General features: G+C 32.8%; 6 non-coding genes across 6 annotated transcripts; all 6 read left to right on the top strand.

Annotated features, from left to right (window-relative positions):
• Positions 1–4,556: 4,556 nt before the first annotated feature.
• On the top strand, positions 4,557–6,551 carry LOC138913960 (small subunit ribosomal RNA). The gene has a single exon (XR_011419857.1). It is a non-coding gene; the product is annotated as a small subunit ribosomal RNA (ribosomal RNA).
• Positions 6,552–7,174: 623 nt separating this feature from the next.
• Positions 7,175–7,353, top strand: LOC138913968 (5.8S ribosomal RNA). The gene has a single exon (XR_011419865.1). It is a non-coding gene; the product is annotated as a 5.8S ribosomal RNA (ribosomal RNA).
• Positions 7,354–7,750: 397 nt separating this feature from the next.
• On the top strand, positions 7,751–11,706 carry LOC138913965 (large subunit ribosomal RNA). Its single transcript, XR_011419862.1, has one exon. It is a non-coding gene; the product is annotated as a large subunit ribosomal RNA (ribosomal RNA).
• Positions 11,707–17,582: 5,876 nt separating this feature from the next.
• Positions 17,583–19,575, top strand: LOC138913964 (small subunit ribosomal RNA). Its single transcript, XR_011419861.1, has one exon. It is a non-coding gene; the product is annotated as a small subunit ribosomal RNA (ribosomal RNA).
• A 623-nt stretch (positions 19,576–20,198) lies between these two features.
• LOC138913958 (5.8S ribosomal RNA) lies at positions 20,199–20,377 on the top strand. The gene has a single exon (XR_011419855.1). It is a non-coding gene; the product is annotated as a 5.8S ribosomal RNA (ribosomal RNA).
• Positions 20,378–20,775: 398 nt separating this feature from the next.
• LOC138913966 (large subunit ribosomal RNA) lies at positions 20,776–24,732 on the top strand. Its single transcript, XR_011419863.1, has one exon. It is a non-coding gene; the product is annotated as a large subunit ribosomal RNA (ribosomal RNA).
• The last annotated feature ends 891 nt before the right edge of the window (positions 24,733–25,623 follow it).

Raw genomic sequence — 25,623 nt, 5'->3', positions numbered from 1 at the left:
AAATGAGTTATATGGATATGGGAAAAATTATAAGTTCTAGTATGGATATGAAAAAAAAATGAGTTATATGAGATATGGATAAAAGAAATAATAAGTTCTAGTATGGATATGGAAAAATTAGATATGATATGGGAAAAATATAAGTTCTAGTATGGATATGGGAAAAATACTGAGTTCTAGTATGGATATGGGTAAAATAATCAGTTCTAGTATGGATATGAAAAAAATGAGTTTTATGGATATTGAAGAGATAATAAGCTCTAGTATGGATATGGAAAAAAATTATATTGTAATAGTATATGTTATATGGATATAGGAAGAAAAGGTTCTAGTATGGTTGAAAAAAATTAGTTCTATGGATATGGGAAAAATAAAAAGTTCTGGTATGGATATGGAAAAATATTAAGTTATATGGATATTAAAGAAATAATAAGTTCTAGTATGGATATGGAATAAAATGAGTTATATAGATATGGCAAAAATATAATGTTCTAGTATGGATATGAAAAAAATTAGTTATATGAATATGGGAAAATTTATAAGTTCTAGTATGGATATGGGAAAAAGAATAAGTTCTAGTATGGATATGAAAAAATATTGAGTTATATGAATATTAAAGAAATAATAAGTTCTAGTATGAATATGGAAAAAATTATTTATATTGATATGGTAAATAATGATTTATATGGATATGGGATAAATACTAAATTCTAGTGTGGATATGAAAAAATATATGGATATGGGAAAAATAATAAGTTCAAGTATGGATATGGAAAAATATTAATAGTTATATGGAATTTATAAGTTCTAGTATGGATATGGAAAAATATAAGTTCTAGTATGGATATGAAAAAATATTGAGTTATATGAATATATAAAGAAATAATAAGTTCTAGTATGAATATGAAAAATATTATTTATATTGATATTATAAATAATGATTATAGGATATGGAAATACCATACTAAATTCTAGTGTGGATATAAAATAACGACATTATATGGATATTGTATGGATATAAATTCAAATATGGCATATAGATTATATAAATATGAGAATATTTTATAGATATGGAAAAAAATTAGAATTATATAGATATATTGAAAGAAAATAATGAGTCATATAGATATGTTGGCATCAGTACGAAATATGCCCAATTTACATACACCGGGGCCGCAGTACGAAAAATACCCAATATTTAGACGTCGTGGCCAAAAACATATATAGGGAGGCAGTGCTCGCCGACCGGCCGTATTGTTCAAAATTTATGTTTATCATATTATTTTGGCAATGCTATATATAAATGATATCTTATACATATAATTCAATTATAGCGATATGGAAATACCATATTATATGTATAAAGAAAAAAAATGTATAATAAAATATACATTGACATACAAATATGGCTAGTTGTATGGATATGCCGTATTCATTATATGGATACGGCATATAGATTATATAAATATGACCAAAAAATATTTTATATTGATATGGCAAATAAAGAAATTACTTGAATATGGAAATAAAAGAAGTTATATTGATATGGAAGAAAATAATGAGTCATATAGATATGTTGGCATCAGTACGAAATATGCCCAATTTACATACACCGGGGCCGCAGTACGAAAAATACCCAATATTTAGACGTCGTGGCCAAAAACATATATAGGGAGGCAGTGCTCGCCGACCGGCCGTATTGTTCAAAATTTATGTTTATCATATTATTTTGGCAATGCTATATATAAATGATATCTTATACATATAATTCAATTATAGCGATATGGAAATACCATATTATATGTATAAAGAAAAAAAATGTATAATAAAATATACATTGACATACAAATATGGCTAGTTGTATGGATATGCCGTATTCATTATATGGATACGGCATATAGATTATATAAATATGACCAAAAAATATTTTATATTGATATGGCAAATAAAGAAATTACTTGAATATGGAAATAAAAGAAGTTATATTGATATGGAAGAAAATAATGAGTCATATAGATATGTTGGCATCAGTACGAAATATGCCCAATTTACATACACCGGGGCCGCAGTACGAAAAATACCCAATATTTAGACGTCGTGGCCAAAAACATATATAGGGAGGCAGTGCTCGCCGACCGGCCGTATTGTTCAAAATTTATGTTTATCATATTATTTTGGCAATGCTATATATAAATGATATCTTATACATATAATTCAATTATAGCGATATGGAAATACCATATTATATGTATAAAGAAAAAAAATGTATAATAAAATATACATTGACATACAAATATGGCTAGTTGTATGGATATGCCGTATTCATTATATGGATACGGCATATAGATTATATAAATATGACCAAAAAATATTTTATATTGATATGGCAAATAAAGAAATTACTTGAATATGGAAATAAAAGAAGTTATATTGATATGGAAGAAAATAATGAGTCATATAGATATGTTGGCATCAGTACGAAATATGCCCAATTTACATACACCGGGGCCGCAGTACGAAAAATACCCAATATTTAGACGTCGTGGCCAAAAACATATATAGGGAGGCAGTGCTCGCCGACCGGCCGTATTGTTCAAAATTTATGTTTATCATATTATTTTGGCAATGCTATATATAAATGATATCTTATACATATAATTCAATTATAGAGATATGGAAATACCATATTATATGTATAAAGAAAAAAAATGTATAATAAAATATACATTGACATACAAATATGGCTAGTTGTATGGATATGCCGTATTCATTATATGGATACGGCATATAGATTATATAAATATGACCAAAAAATATTTTATATTGATATGGCAAATAAAGAAATTACTTGAATATGGAAATAAAAGAAGTTATATTGATATGGAAGAAAATAATGAGTCATATAGATATGTTGGCATCAGTACGAAATATGCCCAATTTACATACACCGGGGCCGCAGTACGAAAAATACCCAATATTTAGACGTCGTGGCCAAAAACATATATAGGGAGGCAGTGCTCGCCGACCGGCCGTATTGTTCAAAATTTATGTTTATCATATTATTTTGGCAATGCTATATATAAATGATATCTTATACATATAATTCAATTATAGCGATATGGAAATACCATATTATATGTATAAAGAAAAAAAATGTATAATAAAATATACATTGACATACAAATATGGCTAGTTGTATGGATATGCCGTATTCATTATATGGATACGGCATATAGATTATATGGATATGACCAAAAAATAATTCATAAAGAAATTATATGAATATGGCAGAAATAATTGGTTATATTAATATGATCAAATAATACTTTATATAAAAAAGTGAATATCTTTGGTTGGGTGGCAAAGAGAATTAAATATGCCCGATATATAGACGTCGTGGCCAAAAACTACTATAGGGTGAAGTGCTTGTCTGTTGGTCTATATATATACATATAATATTTTATGCGTACACATTATTATTATAGATAGTTAATATCTATCGTATGGGTGGCAAACGGAATTAAATAATTTCGATATTTAGACGTCGTGGCCAAAAACTACTATAGGATGGTCAGTGGTTGTCCACCAATTAATTATTGAACAAACCATATGAATATCATATGCTGTTGTCAATATAATGTATATCAATAATAATAAAAAATAAGGATGGTACAGTAAGTAGTCCATCTACTATTGAACAAAATATATTATAATATATACTTTTGTTATCAATAGAACAACATATATTAAAATCAAAATATTATCCGTATAAATTTGTTTCTTAAATGAAATTAAGACTTGGCTACGCGGTTAATATTATAAACCCATGATAATAAGGTGAAACAGAGGTCAAGTTTCTATTATATATAGAATAACAAATTGTTTCCGACTTTTATCGTTAATCTTTGGTGGCAGGTATATATGATAATTTATATTAAATTATTATATCCCCTGTCGTTTGGGCACAGAGTATCGCTTGCCGGTACAATGTGTTTACAAAAAGCATTATAATAAAATATAATTGCAATATTAGTGATCAAAATAATTTCATATGCGCTCGGTTTTATATCATATATTACCAGAGAGTTATATGGAAAAGATAAATTTTAAATTTATCATCAAAATGCAAATGATTTAACTCAATATTTATATTGGTTAAACAAAAATTGTACATGTGTGGATACAATAATTATGTATGTTGAACAAAAATGATATTTTAGAATGAAATATGTATATATAATATAATAAAAACTTATAGAAAGAACAATATATATTGAAAATTGTGTTATAAAAAAGTTGTACTTTTTCTTTAACATCAATTATAAACTTGTTATATTAGTGGCGAAACAAGTAAAAATTAAAGAACGTATACGAATGCCATATAAAAATGGCCGTATTCGAATTAAAATAGAATTATTTCACAAAGCAAAAAAAAAATATTGAATTAAAATCAATATTTAAGAAAAACCGAACATATAAAATGGAAATAAAATCTATTATATTTATATTACTAATTTCTATTCAAAAAATATGAATGAAATATGAACGAAAACATTATTCTGGTTGATCCTGCCAGTAGTTATATGCTTGTCTCAAAGATTAAGCCATGCATGTCTAAGTACACACGAATTAAAAGTGAAACCGCAAAAGGCTCATTATATCAGTTATGGTTCCTTAGATCGTTAACAGTTACTTGGATAACTGTGGTAATTCTAGAGCTAATACATGCAATTAAAACATGAACCTTATGGGACATGTGCTTTTATTAGGCTAAAACCAAGCGATCGCAAGATCGTTATATTGGTTGAACTCTAGATAACATGCAGATCGTATGGTCTTGTACCGACGACAGATCTTTCAAATGTCTGCCCTATCAACTTTTGATGGTAGTATCTAGGACTACCATGGTTGCAACGGGTAACGGGGAATCAGGGTTCGATTCCGGAGAGGGAGCCTGAGAAACGGCTACCACATCTAAGGAAGGCAGCAGGCGCGTAAATTACCCACTCCCAGCTCGGGGAGGTAGTGACGAAAAATAACAATACAGGACTCATATCCGAGGCCCTGTAATTGGAATGAGTACACTTTAAATCCTTTAACAAGGACCAATTGGAGGGCAAGTCTGGTGCCAGCAGCCGCGGTAATTCCAGCTCCAATAGCGTATATTAAAGTTGTTGCGGTTAAAACGTTCGTAGTTGAACTTGTGCTTCATACGGGTAGTACAACTTACAATTGTGGTTAGTACTATACCTTTATGTATGTAAGCGTATTACCGGTGGAGTTCTTATATGTGTTTAAATACTTGTATTTTTTCATATGTTCCTCCTATTTAAAAACCTGCATTAGTGCTCTTAAACGAGTGTTATTGTGGGCCGGTACAATTACTTTGAACAAATTAGAGTGCTTAAAGCAGGCTTCAAATGCCTGAATATTCTGTGCATGGGATAATGAAATAAGACCTCTGTTCTGCTTTCATTGGTTTTCAGATCAAGAGGTAATGATTAATAGAAGCAGTTTGGGGGCATTAGTATTACGACGCGAGAGGTGAAATTCTTGGACCGTCGTAAGACTAACTTAAGCGAAAGCATTTGCCAAAGATGTTTTCATTAATCAAGAACGAAAGTTAGAGGTTCGAAGGCGATCAGATACCGCCCTAGTTCTAACCATAAACGATGCCAGCTAGCAATTGGGTGTAGCTACTTTTATGGCTCTCTCAGTCGCTTCCCGGGAAACCAAAGCTTTTGGGCTCCGGGGGAAGTATGGTTGCAAAGCTGAAACTTAAAGGAATTGACGGAAGGGCACCACCAGGAGTGGAGCCTGCGGCTTAATTTGACTCAACACGGGAAAACTTACCAGGTCCGAACATAAGTGTGTAAGACAGATTGATAGCTCTTTCTCGAATCTATGGGTGGTGGTGCATGGCCGTTCTTAGTTCGTGGAGTGATTTGTCTGGTTAATTCCGATAACGAACGAGACTCAAATATATTAAATAGATATCTTCAGGATTATGGTGTTGAAGCTTATATAGCCTTCATTCATGGTGGCAGTAAAATGTTTATTGTGTTTGAATGTGTTTATATAAGTGGAGCCGTACCTGTTGGTTTGTCCCATTATAAGGACACTAGCTTCTTAAATGGACAAATTGCGTCTAGCAATAATGAGATTGAGCAATAACAGGTCTGTGATGCCCTTAGATGTCCTGGGCTGCACGCGCGCTACAATGAAAGTATCAACGTGTATTTCCTAGACCGAGAGGTCCGGGTAAACCGCTGAACCACTTTCATGCTTGGGATTGTGAACTGAAACTGTTCACATGAACTTGGAATTCCCAGTAAGTGTGAGTCATTAACTCGCATTGATTACGTCCCTGCCCTTTGTACACACCGCCCGTCGCTACTACCGATTGAATTATTTAGTGAGGTCTCCGGACGTGATCACTGTGACGCCTTGTGTGTTACGGTTGTTTCGCAAAAGTTGACCGAACTTGATTATTTAGAGGAAGTAAAAGTCGTAACAAGGTTTCCGTAGGTGAACCTGCGGAAGGATCATTATTGTATAATATCCTTACCGTTAATAAAAAAATTTGTTAATACAAATTTAATACAAATTACCAATATATATATATATATACATAATAATTATAATAATAATTATACCAAAAATATGATCTTAAAAGTAAAAGATCAAATAAATTTCGAACAAGCAAATCGAAATATTGTAATAATATAATATTATTACAAATAAATTAAATAGAAACAAACATAAAATTCGAACAAGCAAATCGAATTATTAATATAATAAAATATATTTTATATATTTATTATAAACTTTTGTGTGTATATGGACCATAATATACACGCGTTGCGAGATGTATTGGCCAACTAATTTGATGATGATCATACATTGGATAATGCAACAACCTAAAATATACAATGTTGTACCTGGTTTCAGGTTAATGTTTTATATAAAATTATCAATATATATTAACAAACAAATGCCATTACAAATAATACTTTGATATATATTGTTTATATAAAACTAAGACATTTCGCAGCATTTATTTTAGGTATATAAATACATTTATTGAAGGAATTGATATATGCCAGTAAAATGGTGTATTTTTAATTTCTTTCAATAAAAACATATTTGACCAAATTTAAAACCAATATTATAAAACTCTAAGCGGTGGATCACTCGGCTCATGGGTCGATGAAGAACGCAGCAAACTGTGCGTCATCGTGTGAACTGCAGGACACATGAACATCGACATTTTGAACGCATATCGCAGTCCATGCTGTTATGTACTTTAATTAATTTTATAGTGCTGCTTGGACTACATATGGTTGAGGGTTGTAAGACTATGCTAATTAAGTTGTTTATACAAATTTTATAATAAAATTTTATAAGCATATGGTATATTATTGGATAAAAATAATTTAATTATTTTATTCATAATATTAACAAATATATGAAAAACATTATCTCACAATAGTAATTAAACTTTGAGAAAAACGAAGAGGAATATTTTCTTTTTCAATCAAATAATACTGAGAAATGTCTAGCATAAAATATTATCTAGAATTGTCTCTTATTAATGATTTGAAATATGAAAAACGTTGACAATATTATTATTCTTCGTTAATTCGTTACAAATAAATGCCATTATATATATATACGTCAGCTTTAAACGAATTTAATAAAATGTTTTATCATTATATATAAAGAATTAATTGCAAATAAAAGTTATATACAACCTCAACTCATATGGGACTACCCCCTGAATTTAAGCATATTAATTAGGGGAGGAAAAGAAACTAACAAGGATTTTCTTAGTAGCGGCGAGCGAAAAGAAATCAGTTCAGCACTAAGTCACTTTGTCTATATGGCAAATGTGAGATGCAGTGTATGGAGCGTCAATATTCTAGTATGAGAAATTAACGATTTAAGTCCTTCTTAAATGAGGCCATTTACCCATAGAGGGTGCCAGGCCCGTATAACGTTAATGATTACTAGATGATGTTTCCAAAGAGTCGTGTTGCTTGATAGTGCAGCACTAAGTGGGTGGTAAACTCCATCTAAAACTAAATATAACCATGAGACCGATAGTAAACAAGTACCGTGAGGGAAAGTTGAAAAGAACTCTGAATAGAGAGTTAAACAGTACGTGAAACTGCTTAGAGGTTAAGCCCGATGAACCTGAATATCCGTTATGGAAAATTCATCATTAAAATTGTAATATTTAAACAATATTATGATAATAGTGTGCATTTTTTCCATATAAGGACATTGTAATCTATTAGCATACCAAATTTATCATAAAATATAACTTATAGTTTATTCAAATTAAATTGCTTGCATTTTAACACAGAATAAATGTTATTAATTTGATAAAGTGCTGATAGATTTATATGAATACAGTGCGTTAATTTTTCGGAATTATATAATGGCATGATTATCATTGATTTTTGTGTTTATTATATGCACTTGTAGGATTAACAATGCGAAAGATTCAGGATACCTTCGGGACCCGTCTTGAAACACGGACCAAGGAGTCTAACATATGTGCAAGTTATTGGGATATAAACCTAATAGCGTAATTAACTTGACTAATAATGGGATTAGTTTTTTAACTATTTATAGCTAATTAACACAATCCCGGGGCGTTCTATATAGTTATGTATAATGATATTTATATTATTTATGCCTCTAACTGGAACGTACCTTGAGCATATATGCTGTGACCCGAAAGATGGTGAACTATACTTGATCAGGTTGAAGTCAGGGGAAACCCTGATGGAAGACCGAAACAGTTCTGACGTGCAAATCGATTGTCAGAATTGAGTATAGGGGCGAAAGACCAATCGAACCATCTAGTAGCTGGTTCCTTCCGAAGTTTCCCTCAGGATAGCTGGTGCATTTTAATATTATATAAAATAATCTTATCTGGTAAAGCGAATGATTAGAGGCCTTAGGGTCGAAACGATCTTAACCTATTCTCAAACTTTAAATGGGTAAGAACCTTAACTTTCTTGATATGAAGTTTAAGGTTATGATATAATGTGCCCAGTGGGCCACTTTTGGTAAGCAGAACTGGCGCTGTGGGATGAACCAAACGTAATGTTACGGTGCCCAAATTAACAACTCATGCAGATACCATGAAAGGCGTTGGTTGCTTAAAACAGCAGGACGGTGATCATGGAAGTCGAAATCCGCTAAGGAGTGTGTAACAACTCACCTGCCGAAGCAACTAGCCCTTAAAATGGATGGCGCTTAAGTTGTATACCTATACATTACCGCTAAAGTAGATGATTTATATTACTTGTGATATAAATTTTGAAACTTTAGTGAGTAGGAAGGTACAATGGTATGCGTAGAAGTGTTTGGCGTAAGCCTGCATGGAGCTGCCATTGGTACAGATCTTGGTGGTAGTAGCAAATAATCGAATGAGACCTTGGAGGACTGAAGTGGAGAAGGGTTTCGTGTGAACAGTGGTTGATCACGAGTTAGTCGGTCCTAAGTTCAAGGCGAAAGCCGAAAATTTTCAAGTAAAACCAAAAACGCAATATATACAAATCAAGCTAATATAATATACTTGAATAATTTTGAACGAAAGGGAATACGGTTCCAATTCCGTAACCTGTTGAGTATCCGTTTGTTATTAAATATGGGCCTCGTGCTCATCCTGGCAACAGGAACGACCATAAAGAAGCCGTCGAGAGATATCGGAAGAGTTTTCTTTTCTGTTTTATAGCCGTACTACCATGGAAGTCTTTCGCAGAGAGATATGGTAGATGGGCTAGAAGAGCATGACATATACTGTTGTGTCGATATTTTCTCCTCGGACCTTGAAAATTTATGGTGGGGACACGCAAACTTCTCAACAGGCCGTACCAATATCCGCAGCTGGTCTCCAAGGTGAAGAGTCTCTAGTCGATAGAATAATGTAGGTAAGGGAAGTCGGCAAATTAGATCCGTAACTTCGGGATAAGGATTGGCTCTGAAGATTGAGATAGTCGGGCTTGATTGGGAAACAATAACATGGTTTATGTGCTCGTTCTGGGTAAATAGAGTTTCTAGCATTTATGTTAGTTACTTGTTCCCCGGATAGTTAGTTACGTAGCCAATTGTGGAACTTTCTTGCTAAAATTTTTAAGAATACTAATTGGGTCAAACCAATTAGTTCTTATTAATTATAACGATTATCAATTAACAATCAATTCAGAACTGGCACGGACTTGGGGAATCCGACTGTCTAATTAAAACAAAGCATTGTGATGGCCCTAGCGGGTGTTGACACAATGTGATTTCTGCCCAGTGCTCTGAATGTCAAAGTGAAGAAATTCAAGTAAGCGCGGGTCAACGGCGGGAGTAACTATGACTCTCTTAAGGTAGCCAAATGCCTCGTCATCTAATTAGTGACGCGCATGAATGGATTAACGAGATTCCTACTGTCCCTATCTACTATCTAGCGAAACCACAGCCAAGGGAACGGGCTTGGAATAATTAGCGGGGAAAGAAGACCCTTTTGAGCTTGACTCTAATCTGGCAGTGTAAGGAGACATAAGAGGTGTAGAATAAGTGGGAGATATTAGACTTCGCGGTGGTATCGTCAATGAAATACCACTACTCTTATTGTTTCCTTACTTACTTGATTAAATGGAACGTGTATCATTTCCTAGCCATTATACGGATATATTTATTATATCTTATGGTATTGGGTTTTGATGCAAGCTTCTTGATCAAAGTATCACGAGTTTGTTATATAATCGCAAACAAATTCTTTAATAAAACGGTGCATTTATGTATTTTTGATTTGAAAATTTGGTATAACTCCAATTACTCAGGTATGATCCAATTCAAGGACATTGCCAGGTAGGGAGTTTGACTGGGGCGGTACATCTCTCAAATAATAACGGAGGTGTCCCAAGGCCAGCTCAGTGCGGACAGAAACCACACATAGAGCAAAAGGGCAAATGCTGACTTGATCTCGGTGTTCAGTACACACAGGGACAGCAAAAGCTCGGCCTATCGATCCTTTTGGTTTAAAGAGTTTTTAACAAGAGGTGTCAGAAAAGTTACCATAGGGATAACTGGCTTGTGGCGGCCAAGCGTTCATAGCGACGTCGCTTTTTGATCCTTCGATGTCGGCTCTTCCTATCATTGTGAAGCAAAATTCACCAAGCGTTGGATTGTTCACCCATGCAAGGGAACGTGAGCTGGGTTTAGACCGTCGTGAGACAGGTTAGTTTTACCCTACTAATGACAAAACGTTGTTGCGACAGCATTCCTGCGTAGTACGAGAGGAACCGCAGGTACGGACCAATGGCACAATACTTGTTCGAGCGAACAGTGGTATGACGCTACGTCCGTTGGATTATGCCTGAACGCCTCTAAGGTCGTATCCGTGCTGGACTGCAATGATAAATAAGGGGCAATTTGCATTGTATGGCTTCTAAACCATTTAAAGTTTATAATTTACTTTATAAACGACAATGGATGTGATGCCAATGTAATTTGTAACATAGTAAATTGGGAGGATCTTCGATCACCTGATGCCGCGCTAGTTACATATAAAAGCATTATTTATACAATGACAAAGCCTAGAATCAATTGTAAACGACTTTTGTAACAGGCAAGGTGTTGTAAGTGGTTGAGCAGCTGCCATACTGCGATCCACTGAAGCTTATCCTTTGCTTGATGATTCGATAATAAACATAAATTTAATTGTGTTTATTTTGTTTGGCTTTTTTAAGTCAGAATATATATATATATAAAATATATATATATAAAATAATAATTATATTTAAATAAATTTTATTTAAATATATTTAACAATGGTAGCCATATGTATCGTCATCCTATTAGTGACGCGTATAAAAATATTCTAAGTCCGAACATGCAAATAAGAGACATATGCAAGTATATGTACTTCTTAAGGTAGCCAACTGAATCGTCATCCTATTAGTGACGTGTATAAAAATATTCTAAGTCCGAACATACAAGTAAGAGACATATGCAAGTATATGTACCTCTTAAGGTAGCCAACTGAATCGTCATCCTATTAGTGACGTGTATAAAAATATTCTAAGTCCGAACATACAAGTAAGAGACATATGCAAGTATATGTACCTCTTAAGGTAGCCAACTGAATCGTCATCCTATTAGTGACGTGTATAAAAATATTCTAAGTCCGAACATACAAGTAAGAGACATATGCAAGTATATGTACCTCTTAAGGTAGCCAACTGAATCGTCATCCTATTAGTGACGCGTATAAAAATATTCTAAGTCCGAACATGCAAATAAGAGACATATGCAAGTATATGTACCTCTTAAGGTAGCCAACTGAATCGTCATCCTATTAGTGACGTGTATAAAAATATTCTAAGTCCGAACATACAAGTAAGAGACATATGCAAGTATATGTACCTCTTAAGGTAGCCAACTGAATCGTCATCCTATTAGTGACGTGTATAAAAATATTCTAAGTCCGAACATACAAGTAAGAGACATATGCAAGTATATGTACCTCTTAGGTAGCCAACTGAATCGTCATCCTATAGTGACGTGTATAAAAATATTCTAAGTCGAACATGCAAGTAGAGACATAGCAAGTCAATGTTACTCTTAAAATATGATGATTGAACGTCATCCTATTAGTGACGTGTATAAAATATTCCAAGTCCAAACATGAGTTATATGGATATGAAAATAATATTAAGTTTAGTATGGATATGAAAAAAATGAGTATATGATATGGAAAAATAACAAGTTCTAGTATGGATATGAAAAAATGAGTATGTGGATATGGGAAAAATAATAAGTTCTAGTATGGATATGAAAAAAAAAATGAGTATATGGATAGAAAAGAATACAGAGTCTAGTATGGATATGGAAAAATGAGTTATATGAATATGGAAAAATGATAAGTTCTAGTATGGATATGAAAAAATATTGAGTTATATGGATATTAAAGAAATAATAAGTTCTAGTATGGATATGGAAAATTAATATATGAGTAAATAATAGTTATATGGATATGGAAAAAATAGTTCTAGTATGGATATGAAAAAAATAGTTCTATGGATATGGGAAAAATAATAAGTTCTAGTATGGATATGAAAAAATATTGAGTTATATGGATATTAAAGAAATAATAAGTTCTAGTATGGATATGGAATAAAATGAGTTATATAGATATGGCAAAAATATAATGTTCTAGTATGGATATGAAAAAAATTAGTTATATGAATATGGGAAAATTTATAAGTTCTAGTATGGATATGGGAAAAAATATAAGTTCTAGTATGGATATAAAAAAATATTGAGTTATATGGATATTAAAGAAATAATAAGTTCTAGTATGGATATGGAAAAAAATTAGTTATATTGATATGCTAAATAATGAGTTATATGGATATGGGAAAATACTAAGTTGTAGTATGGATATGGGAAGAATACTGAGTTCTAGTATGGATATGGGAAAAATAATCAGTTCTAGTATGGATATGAAAAATATTGAGTTTTATGGATATTGAAGAGATAATAAGCTCTAGTATGGATATGGAAAAAATTAATTATATTGTAATAGTAAATAATAAGTTATATGGATATAGGAAGAAAAATTAGGTTCTAGTATGGATATGAAAAAAATTAGTTCTATGGATATGGGAAATAAAAAGTTCTGGTATGGATATGGAAAAATATAAGTTATATGGATATTTAAGAAATAATAAGTTCTAGTATGGATATGGAATAAAATGATTGTTATAGAGATATGGCAAAAAATAAGTTCTAGTATGGATATGAAAAAAATTAGTTATATGAATATGGGATAATTTATAAGTTCTAGTATGGATATGGGAAAAAGAATAAGTTCTAGTATGGATATGAAAAAATATTGAGTTATATGAATATTAAAGAAATAATAAGTTCTAGTATGAATATGGAAAAATATTATTTATATTGATATGGTAAATAATGATTATATGGATATGGGATAAATACTAAATTCTAGTGTGGATATGGAAAAACGAGTTATATGGATATGGAAAAATAATAAGTTCAAATATGGATATGGAAAAAAATAGTTTAATAGTTATAGGTATGGAAAAAAATTAATTATATAGATATAGAACAAAAAATAAGTTATATGGATATGGTGGCATCAGTACGAAATATGCCCAATTTACATACACCGGAGCCGCAGTACGATAAATACCCAATATTTAGACGTCGTGGCCAAAAACATATATAGGGAGGCAGTGCTCGCCGACCGGCCGTATTGTTCAAAATTTATGTTTATCATATTATTTTGGCAATGCTATATATAAATGATATCTTATACATATAATTCAATTATAGCGATATGGAAATACCATATTATATGTATAAAGAAAAAAAATGTATAATAAAATATACATTGACATACAAATATGGCTAGTTGTATGGATATGCCGTATTCATTATATGGATACGGCATATAGATTATATAAATATGACCAAAAAATATTTTATATTGATATGGCAAATAAAGAAATTACTTGAATATGGAAATAAAAGAAGTTATATTGATATGGAAGAAAATAATGAGTCATATAGATATGTTGGCATCAGTACGAAATATGCCCAATTTACATACACCGGGGCCGCAGTACGAAAAATACCCAATATTTAGACGTCGTGGCCAAAAACATATAGGGAGGCAGTGCTCGCCGACCGGCCGTATTGTTCAAAATTTATGTTTATCATATTATTTTGGCAATGCTATATATAAATGATATCTTATACATATAATTCAATTATAGCGATATGGAAATACCATATTATATGTATAAAGAAAAAAAATGTATAATAAAATATACATTGACATACAAATATGGCTAGTTGTATGGATATGCCGTATTCATTATATGGATACGGCATATAGATTATATAAATATGACCAAAAAATATTTTATATTGATATGGCAAATAAAGAAATTACTTGAATATGGAAATAAAAGAAGTTATATTGATATGGAAGAAAATAATGAGTCATATAGATATGTTGGCATCAGTACGAAATATGCCCAATTTACATACACCGGGGCCGCAGTACGAAAAATACCCAATATTTAGACGTCGTGGCCAAAAACATATATAGGGAGGCAGTGCTCGCCGACCGGCCGTATTGTTCAAAATTTATGTTTATCATATTATTTTGGCAATGCTATATATAAATGATATCTTATACATATAATTCAATTATAGCGATATGGAAATACCATATTATATGTAAAAAGAAAAAAAAAGTAACATAAAATATACATTGACATACAAAAATCGCTAGGTGTATGGATATTCCTTAGTCATTATATCGATACGGCATTTAGATTATATAAATATGCCGAATAAGTTTTTTATATAGATATCGAAAATAAAGATATTAATAGAATATTGTTATAAAAGAAGTTATATTGATATGGAAGAAAATATTGAGTCTTAGTATTATGTTGGCATCAGTACGAAATATGCCCAATTTACATACACCGGGGCCGCAGTACGAAAAATACCCAATATTTAGACGTCGTGGCCAAAACATATATAGGGAGGCAGTGCTCGCCGACCGGCCGTATTGTTCAAAATTTATGTTTATCATATTATTTTGGCAATGCTATATATAAATGATATCTTATACATATAATTCAATTATAGCGATATGGAAATACCATATTATATGTATAAAGAAAAAAAATGTATAATAAAATATACATTGACATACAAATATGGCTAGTTGTATGGATATGCCGTATTCATTATATGGATACGGCATATAGATTATATAAATATGACCAAAAAATATTTTATATTGATATGGCAAATAAAGAAATTACTTGAATATGGAAATAAAAGAAGTTATATTGATATGGAAGAAAATAATGAGTCATATAGATATGTTGGCATCAGTACGAAATATGCCCAATTTACATACACCGGGGCCGCAGTACGAAAAATACCCAATATTTAGACGTCGTGGCCAAAAACATATATAGGGAGGCAGTGCTCGCCGACCGGCCGTATTGTTCAAAATTTATGTTTATCATATTATTTTGGCAATGCTATATATAAATGATATCTTATACATATAATTCAATTATAGCGATATGGAAATACCATATTATATGTATAAAGAAAAAAAATGTATAATAAAATATACATTGACATACAAATATGGCTAGTTGTATGGATATGCCGTATTCATTATATGGATACGGCATATAGATTATATGGATATGACCAAAAAATAATTCATAAAGAAATTATATGAATATGGCAGAAATAATTGGTTATATTAATATGATCAAATAATACTTTATATAAAAAAGTGAATATCTTTGGTTGGGTGGCAAAGAGAATTAAATATGCCCGATATATAGACGTCGTGGCCAAAAACTACTATAGGGTGAAGTGCTTGTCTGTTGGTCTATATATATACATATAATATTTTATGCGTACACATTATTATTATAGATAGTTAATATCTATCGTATGGGTGGCAAACGGAATTAAATAATTTCGATATTTAGACGTCGTGGCCAAAAACTACTATAGGATGGTCAGTGGTTGTCCACCAATTAATTATTGAACAAACCATATGAATATCATATGCTGTTGTCAATATAATGTATATCAATAATAATAAAAATAAGGATGGTACAGTAAGTAGTCCATCTACTATTGAACAAAATATATTATAATATATACTTTTGTTATCAATAGAACAACATATATTAAAATCAAAATATTATCCGTATAAATTTGTTTCTTAAATGAAATTAAGACTTGGCTACGCGGTTAATATTATAAACCCATGATAATAAGGTGAAACAGAGGTCAAGTTTCTATTATATATAGAATAACAAATTGTTTCCGACTTTTATCGTTAATCTTTGGTGGCAGGTATATATGATAATTTATATTAAATTATTATATCCCCTGTCGTTTGGGCACAGAGTATCGCTTGCCGGTACAATGTGTTTACAAAAAGCATTATAATAAAATATAATTGCAATATTAGTGATCAAAATAATTTCATATGCGCTCGGTTTTATATCATATATTACCAGAGAGTTATATGGAAAAGATAAATTTTAAATTTATCATCAAAATGCAAATGATTTAACTCAATATTTATATTGGTTAAACAAAAATTGTACATGTGTGGATACAATAATTATGTATGTTGAACAAAAATGATATTTTAGAATGAAATATGTATATATAATATAATAAAAACTTATAGAAAGAACAATATATATTGAAAATTGTGTTATAAAAAAGTTGTACTTTTTCTTTAACATCAATTATAAACTTGTTATATTAGTGGCGAAACAAGTAAAAATTAAAGAACGTATACGAATGCCATATAAAAATGGCCGTATTCGAATTAAAATAGAATTATTTCACAAAGCAAAAAAAAAATATTGAATTAAAATCAATATTTAAGAAAAACCGAACATATAAAATGGAAATAAAATCTATTATATTTATATTACTAATTTCTATTCAAAAAATATGAATGAAATATGAACGAAAACATTATTCTGGTTGATCCTGCCAGTAGTTATATGCTTGTCTCAAAGATTAAGCCATGCATGTCTAAGTACACACGAATTAAAAGTGAAACCGCAAAAGGCTCATTATATCAGTTATGGTTCCTTAGATCGTTAACAGTTACTTGGATAACTGTGGTAATTCTAGAGCTAATACATGCAATTAAAACATGAACCTTATGGGACATGTGCTTTTATTAGGCTAAAACCAAGCGATCGCAAGATCGTTATATTGGTTGAACTCTAGATAACATGCAGATCGTATGGTCTTGTACCGACGACAGATCTTTCAAATGTCTGCCCTATCAACTTTTGATGGTAGTATCTAGGACTACCATGGTTGCAACGGGTAACGGGGAATCAGGGTTCGATTCCGGAGAGGGAGCCTGAGAAACGGCTACCACATCTAAGGAAGGCAGCAGGCGCGTAAATTACCCACTCCCAGCTCGGGGAGGTAGTGACGAAAAATAACAATACAGGACTCATATCCGAGGCCCTGTAATTGGAATGAGTACACTTTAAATCCTTTAACAAGGACCAATTGGAGGGCAAGTCTGGTGCCAGCAGCCGCGGTAATTCCAGCTCCAATAGCGTATATTAAAGTTGTTGCGGTTAAAACGTTCGTAGTTGAACTTGTGCTTCATACGGGTAGTACAACTTACAATTGTGGTTAGTACTATACCTTTATGTATGTAAGCGTATTACCGGTGGAGTTCTTATATGTGTTTAAATACTTGTATTTTTTCATATGTTCCTCCTATTTAAAAACCTGCATTAGTGCTCTTAAACGAGTGTTATTGTGGGCCGGTACAATTACTTTGAACAAATTAGAGTGCTTAAAGCAGGCTTCAAATGCCTGAATATTCTGTGCATGGGATAATGAAATAAGACCTCTGTTCTGCTTTCATTGGTTTTCAGATCAAGAGGTAATGATTAATAGAAGCAGTTTGGGGGCATTAGTATTACGACGCGAGAGGTGAAATTCTTGGACCGTCGTAAGACTAACTTAAGCGAAAGCATTTGCCAAAGATGTTTTCATTAATCAAGAACGAAAGTTAGAGGTTCGAAGGCGATCAGATACCGCCCTAGTTCTAACCATAAACGATGCCAGCTAGCAATTGGGTGTAGCTACTTTTATGGCTCTCTCAGTCGCTTCCCGGAAACCAAAGCTTTTGGGCTCCGGGGAAGTATGGTTGCAAAGCTGAAACTTAAAGGAATTGACGGAAGGGCACCACCAGGAGTGGAGCCTGCGGCTTAATTTGACTCAACACGGGAAAACTTACCAGGTCCGAACATAAGTGTGTAAGACAGATTGATAGCTCTTTCTCGAATCTATGGGTGGTGGTGCATGGCCGTTCTTAGTTCGTGGAGTGATTTGTCTGGTTAATTCCGATAACGAACGAGACTCAAATATATTAAATAGATATCTTCAGGATTATGGTGTTGAAGCTTATATAGCCTTCATTCATGGTGGCAGTAAAATGTTTATTGTGTTTGAATGTGTTTATATAAGTGGAGCCGTACCTGTTGGTTTGTCCCATTATAAGGACACTAGCTTCTTAAATGGACAAATTGCGTCTAGCAATAATGAGATTGAGCAATAACAGGTCTGTGATGCCCTTAGATGTCCTGGGCTGCACGCGCGCTACAATGAAAGTATCAACGTGTATTTCCTAGACCGAGAGGTCCGGGTAAACCGCTGAACCACTTTCATGCTTGGGATTGTGAACTGAAACTGTTCACATGAACTTGGAATTCCCAGTAAGTGTGAGTCATTAACTCGCATTGATTACGTCCCTGCCCTTTGTACACACCGCCCGTCGCTACTACCGATTGAATTATTTAGTGAGGTCTCCGGACGTGATCACTGTGACGCCTTGTGTGTTACGGTTGTTTCGCAAAAGTTGACCGAACTTGATTATTTAGAGGAAGTAAAAGTCGTAACAAGGTTTCCGTAGGTGAACCTGCGGAAGGATCATTATTGTATAATATCCTTACCGTTAATAAAAAAATTTGTTAATACAAATTTAATACAAATTACCAATATATATATATATATACATAATAATTATAATAATAATTATACCAAAAATATGATCTTAAAAGTAAAAGATCAAATAAATTTCGAACAAGCAAATCGAAATATTGTAATAATATAATATTATTACAAATAAATTAAATAGAAACAAACATAAAATTCGAACAAGCAAATCGAATTATTAATATAATAAAATATATTTTATATATTTATTATAAACTTTTGTGTGTATATGGACCATAATATACACGCGTTGCGAGATGTATTGGCCAACTAATTTGATGATGATCATACATTGGATAATGCAACAACCTAAAATATACAATGTTGTACCTGGTTTCAGGTTAATGTTTTATATAAAATTATCAATATATATTAACAAACAAATGCCATTACAAATAATACTTTGATATATATTGTTTATATAAAACTAAGACATTTCGCAGCATTTATTTTAGGTATATAAATACATTTATTGAAGGAATTGATATATGCCAGTAAAATGGTGTATTTTTAATTTCTTTCAATAAAAACATATTTGACCAAATTTAAAACCAATATTATAAAACTCTAAGCGGTGGATCACTCGGCTCATGGGTCGATGAAGAACGCAGCAAACTGTGCGTCATCGTGTGAACTGCAGGACACATGAACATCGACATTTTGAACGCATATCGCAGTCCATGCTGTTATGTACTTTAATTAATTTTATAGTGCTGCTTGGACTACATATGGTTGAGGGTTGTAAGACTATGCTAATTAAGTTGTTTATACAAATTTTATAATAAAATTTTATAAGCATATGGTATATTATTGGATAAAAATAATTTAATTATTTTATTCATAATATTAACAAATATATGAAAAACATTATCTCACAATAGTAATTAAACTTTGAGAAAAACGAAGAGGAATATTTTCTTTTTCAATCAAATAATACTGAGAAATGTCTAGCATAAAATATTATCTAGAATTGTCTCTTATTAATGATTTGAAATATGAAAAACGTTGACAATATTATTATTCTTCGTTAATTCGTTACAAATAAATGCCATTAATATATATATACGTCAGCTTTAAACGAATTTAATAAAATGTTTTATCATTATATATAAAGAATTAATTGCAAATAAAAGTTATATACAACCTCAACTCATATGGGACTACCCCCTGAATTTAAGCATATTAATTAGGGGAGGAAAAGAAACTAACAAGGATTTTCTTAGTAGCGGCGAGCGAAAAGAAATCAGTTCAGCACTAAGTCACTTTGTCTATATGGCAAATGTGAGATGCAGTGTATGGAGCGTCAATATTCTAGTATGAGAAATTAACGATTTAAGTCCTTCTTAAATGAGGCCATTTACCCATAGAGGGTGCCAGGCCCGTATAACGTTAATGATTACTAGATGATGTTTCCAAAGAGTCGTGTTGCTTGATAGTGCAGCACTAAGTGGGTGGTAAACTCCATCTAAAACTAAATATAACCATGAGACCGATAGTAAACAAGTACCGTGAGGGAAAGTTGAAAAGAACTCTGAATAGAGAGTTAAACAGTACGTGAAACTGCTTAGAGGTTAAGCCCGATGAACCTGAATATCCGTTATGGAAAATTCATCATTAAAATTGTAATATTTAAACAATATTATGATAATAGTGTGCATTTTTTCCATATAAGGACATTGTAATCTATTAGCATACCAAATTTATCATAAAATATAACTTATAGTTTATTCAAATTAAATTGCTTGCATTTTAACACAGAATAAATGTTATTAATTTGATAAAGTGCTGATAGATTTATATGAATACAGTGCGTTAATTTTTCGGAATTATATAATGGCATGATTATCATTGATTTTTGTGTTTATTATATGCACTTGTAGGATTAACAATGCGAAAGATTCAGGATACCTTCGGGACCCGTCTTGAAACACGGACCAAGGAGTCTAACATATGTGCAAGTTATTGGGATATAAACCTAATAGCGTAATTAACTTGACTAATAATGGGATTAGTTTTTTAACTATTTATAGCTAATTAACACAATCCCGGGGCGTTCTATATAGTTATGTATAATGATATTTATATTATTTATGCCTCTAACTGGAACGTACCTTGAGCATATATGCTGTGACCCGAAAGATGGTGAACTATACTTGATCAGGTTGAAGTCAGGGGAAACCCTGATGGAAGACCGAAACAGTTCTGACGTGCAAATCGATTGTCAGAATTGAGTATAGGGGCGAAAGACCAATCGAACCATCTAGTAGCTGGTTCCTTCCGAAGTTTCCCTCAGGATAGCTGGTGCATTTTAATATTATATAAAATAATCTTATCTGGTAAAGCGAATGATTAGAGGCCTTAGGGTCGAAACGATCTTAACCTATTCTCAAACTTTAAATGGGTAAGAACCTTAACTTTCTTGATATGAAGTTTAAGGTTATGATATAATGTGCCCAGTGGGCCACTTTTGGTAAGCAGAACTGGCGCTGTGGGATGAACCAAACGTAATGTTACGGTGCCCAAATTAACAACTCATGCAGATACCATGAAAGGCGTTGGTTGCTTAAAACAGCAGGACGGTGATCATGGAAGTCGAAATCCGCTAAGGAGTGTGTAACAACTCACCTGCCGAAGCAACTAGCCCTTAAAATGGATGGCGCTTAAGTTGTATACCTATACATTACCGCTAAAGTAGATGATTTATATTACTTGTGATATAAATTTTGAAACTTTAGTGAGTAGGAAGGTACAATGGTATGCGTAGAAGTGTTTGGCGTAAGCCTGCATGGAGCTGCCATTGGTACAGATCTTGGTGGTAGTAGCAAATAATCGAATGAGACCTTGGAGGACTGAAGTGGAGAAGGGTTTCGTGTGAACAGTGGTTGATCACGAGTTAGTCGGTCCTAAGTTCAAGGCGAAAGCCGAAAATTTTCAAGTAAAACCAAAAACGCAATATATACAAATCAAGCTAATATAATATACTTGAATAATTTTGAACGAAAGGGAATACGGTTCCAATTCCGTAACCTGTTGAGTATCCGTTTGTTATTAAATATGGGCCTCGTGCTCATCCTGGCAACAGGAACGACCATAAAGAAGCCGTCGAGAGATATCGGAAGAGTTTTCTTTTCTGTTTTATAGCCGTACTACCATGGAAGTCTTTCGCAGAGAGATATGGTAGATGGGCTAGAAGAGCATGACATATACTGTTGTGTCGATATTTTCTCCTCGGACCTTGAAAATTTATGGTGGGGACACGCAAACTTCTCAACAGGCCGTACCAATATCCGCAGCTGGTCTCCAAGGTGAAGAGTCTCTAGTCGATAGAATAATGTAGGTAAGGGAAGTCGGCAAATTAGATCCGTAACTTCGGGATAAGGATTGGCTCTGAAGATTGAGATAGTCGGGCTTGATTGGGAAACAATAACATGGTTTATGTGCTCGTTCTGGGTAAATAGAGTTTCTAGCATTTATGTTAGTTACTTGTTCCCCGGATAGTTAGTTACGTAGCCAATTGTGGAACTTTCTTGCTAAAATTTTTAAGAATACTAATTGGGTCAAACCAATTAGTTCTTATTAATTATAACGATTATCAATTAACAATCAATTCAGAACTGGCACGGACTTGGGGAATCCGACTGTCTAATTAAAACAAAGCATTGTGATGGCCCTAGCGGGTGTTGACACAATGTGATTTCTGCCCAGTGCTCTGAATGTCAAAGTGAAGAAATTCAAGTAAGCGCGGGTCAACGGCGGGAGTAACTATGACTCTCTTAAGGTAGCCAAATGCCTCGTCATCTAATTAGTGACGCGCATGAATGGATTAACGAGATTCCTACTGTCCCTATCTACTATCTAGCGAAACCACAGCCAAGGGAACGGGCTTGGAATAATTAGCGGGGAAAGAAGACCCTTTTGAGCTTGACTCTAATCTGGCAGTGTAAGGAGACATAAGAGGTGTAGAATAAGTGGGAGATATTAGACTTCGGTTTGGTATCGTCAATGAAATACCACTACTCTTATTGTTTCCTTACTTACTTGATTAAATGGAACGTGTATCATTTCCTAGCCATTATACGGATATATTTATTATATCTTATGGTATTGGGTTTTGATGCAAGCTTCTTGATCAAAGTATCACGAGTTTGTTATATAATCGCAAACAAATTCTTTAATAAAACGGTGCATTTATGTATTTTTGATTTGAAAATTTGGTATAACTCCAATTACTCAGGTATGATCCAATTCAAGGACATTGCCAGGTAGGGAGTTTGACTGGGGCGGTACATCTCTCAAATAATAACGGAGGTGTCCCAAGGCCAGCTCAGTGCGGACAGAAACCACACATAGAGCAAAAGGGCAAATGCTGACTTGATCTCGGTGTTCAGTACACACAGGGACAGCAAAAGCTCGGCCTATCGATCCTTTTGGTTTAAAGAGTTTTTAACAAGAGGTGTCAGAAAAGTTACCATAGGGATAACTGGCTTGTGGCGGCCAAGCGTTCATAGCGACGTCGCTTTTTGATCCTTCGATGTCGGCTCTTCCTATCATTGTGAAGCAAAATTCACCAAGCGTTGGATTGTTCACCCATGCAAGGGAACGTGAGCTGGGTTTAGACCGTCGTGAGACAGGTTAGTTTTACCCTACTAATGACAAAACGTTGTTGCGACAGCATTCCTGCGTAGTACGAGAGGAACCGCAGGTACGGACCAATGGCACAATACTTGTTCGAGCGAACAGTGGTATGACGCTACGTCCGTTGGATTATGCCTGAACGCCTCTAAGGTCGTATCCGTGCTGGACTGCAATGATAAATAAGGGGCAATTTGCATTGTATGGCTTCTAAACCATTTAAAGTTTATAATTTACTTTATAAACGACAATGGATGTGATGCCAATGTAATTTGTAACATAGTAAATTGGGAGGATCTTCGATCACCTGATGCCGCGCTAGTTACATATAAAAGCATTATTTAATACAATGACAAAGCCTAGAATCAATTGTAAACGACTTTTGTAACAGGCAAGGTGTTGTAAGTGGTTGAGCAGCTGCCATACTGCGATCCACTGAAGCTTATCCTTTGCTTGATGATTCGATAATAAACATAAATTTAATTGTGTTTATTTTGTTTGGCTTTTTTAAGTCAGAATATATATATATATATAAAATATATATATATAAAATAATAATTATATTTAAATAAATTTTATTTAAATATATTTAACAATGGTAGCCATATGTATCGTCATCCTATTAGTGACGCGTATAAAAATATTCTAAGTCCGAACATGCAAATAAGAGACATATGCAAGTATATGTACTTCTTAAGGTAGCCAACTGAATCGTCATCCTATTAGTGACGTGTATACAAATATTCTAAGTCCGAACATACAAGTAAGAGACATATGCAAGTATATGTACCTCTTAAGGTAGCCAACTGAATCGTCATCCTATTAGTGACGTGTATAAAAATATTCTAAGTCCGAACATACAAGTAAGAGACATATGCAAGTATATGTACCTCTTAAGGTAGCCAACTGAATCGTCATCCTATTAGTGACGTGTATAAAAATATTCTAAGTCCGAACATACAAATAAGAGACATATGCAAGTATATGTACCTCTTAAGGTAGCCAACTGAATCGTCATCCTATTAGTGACGCGTATAAAAATATTCTAAGTCCGAACATGCAAATAAGAGACATATGCAAGTATATGTACCTCTTAAGGTAGCCAACTGAATCGTCATCCTATTAGTGACGTGTATAAAAATATTCTAAGTCCGAACATACAAGTAAGAGACATATGCAAGTATATGTACCTCTTAAGGTAGAAAACTGAATCGTCATCCTATTAGTGACGTGTATAAAAATATTCTAAGTCCGAACATACAAGTAAGAGACATATGCAAGTTAGTACCTCTTAAGGTAGCCAACAGAATCATCATCCTATTACTGACGAGTAAAAAATATTCTAAGTCCGAACAT

This window comes from Drosophila takahashii, unplaced genomic scaffold, assembly GCF_030179915.1.
Source record: "Drosophila takahashii strain IR98-3 E-12201 unplaced genomic scaffold, DtakHiC1v2 scaffold_100, whole genome shotgun sequence".
In the NCBI taxonomy this organism is placed as follows: domain Eukaryota; kingdom Metazoa; phylum Arthropoda; class Insecta; order Diptera; family Drosophilidae; genus Drosophila; species Drosophila takahashii.
This window is presented reverse-complemented; position numbering and strand designations above follow the sequence as displayed.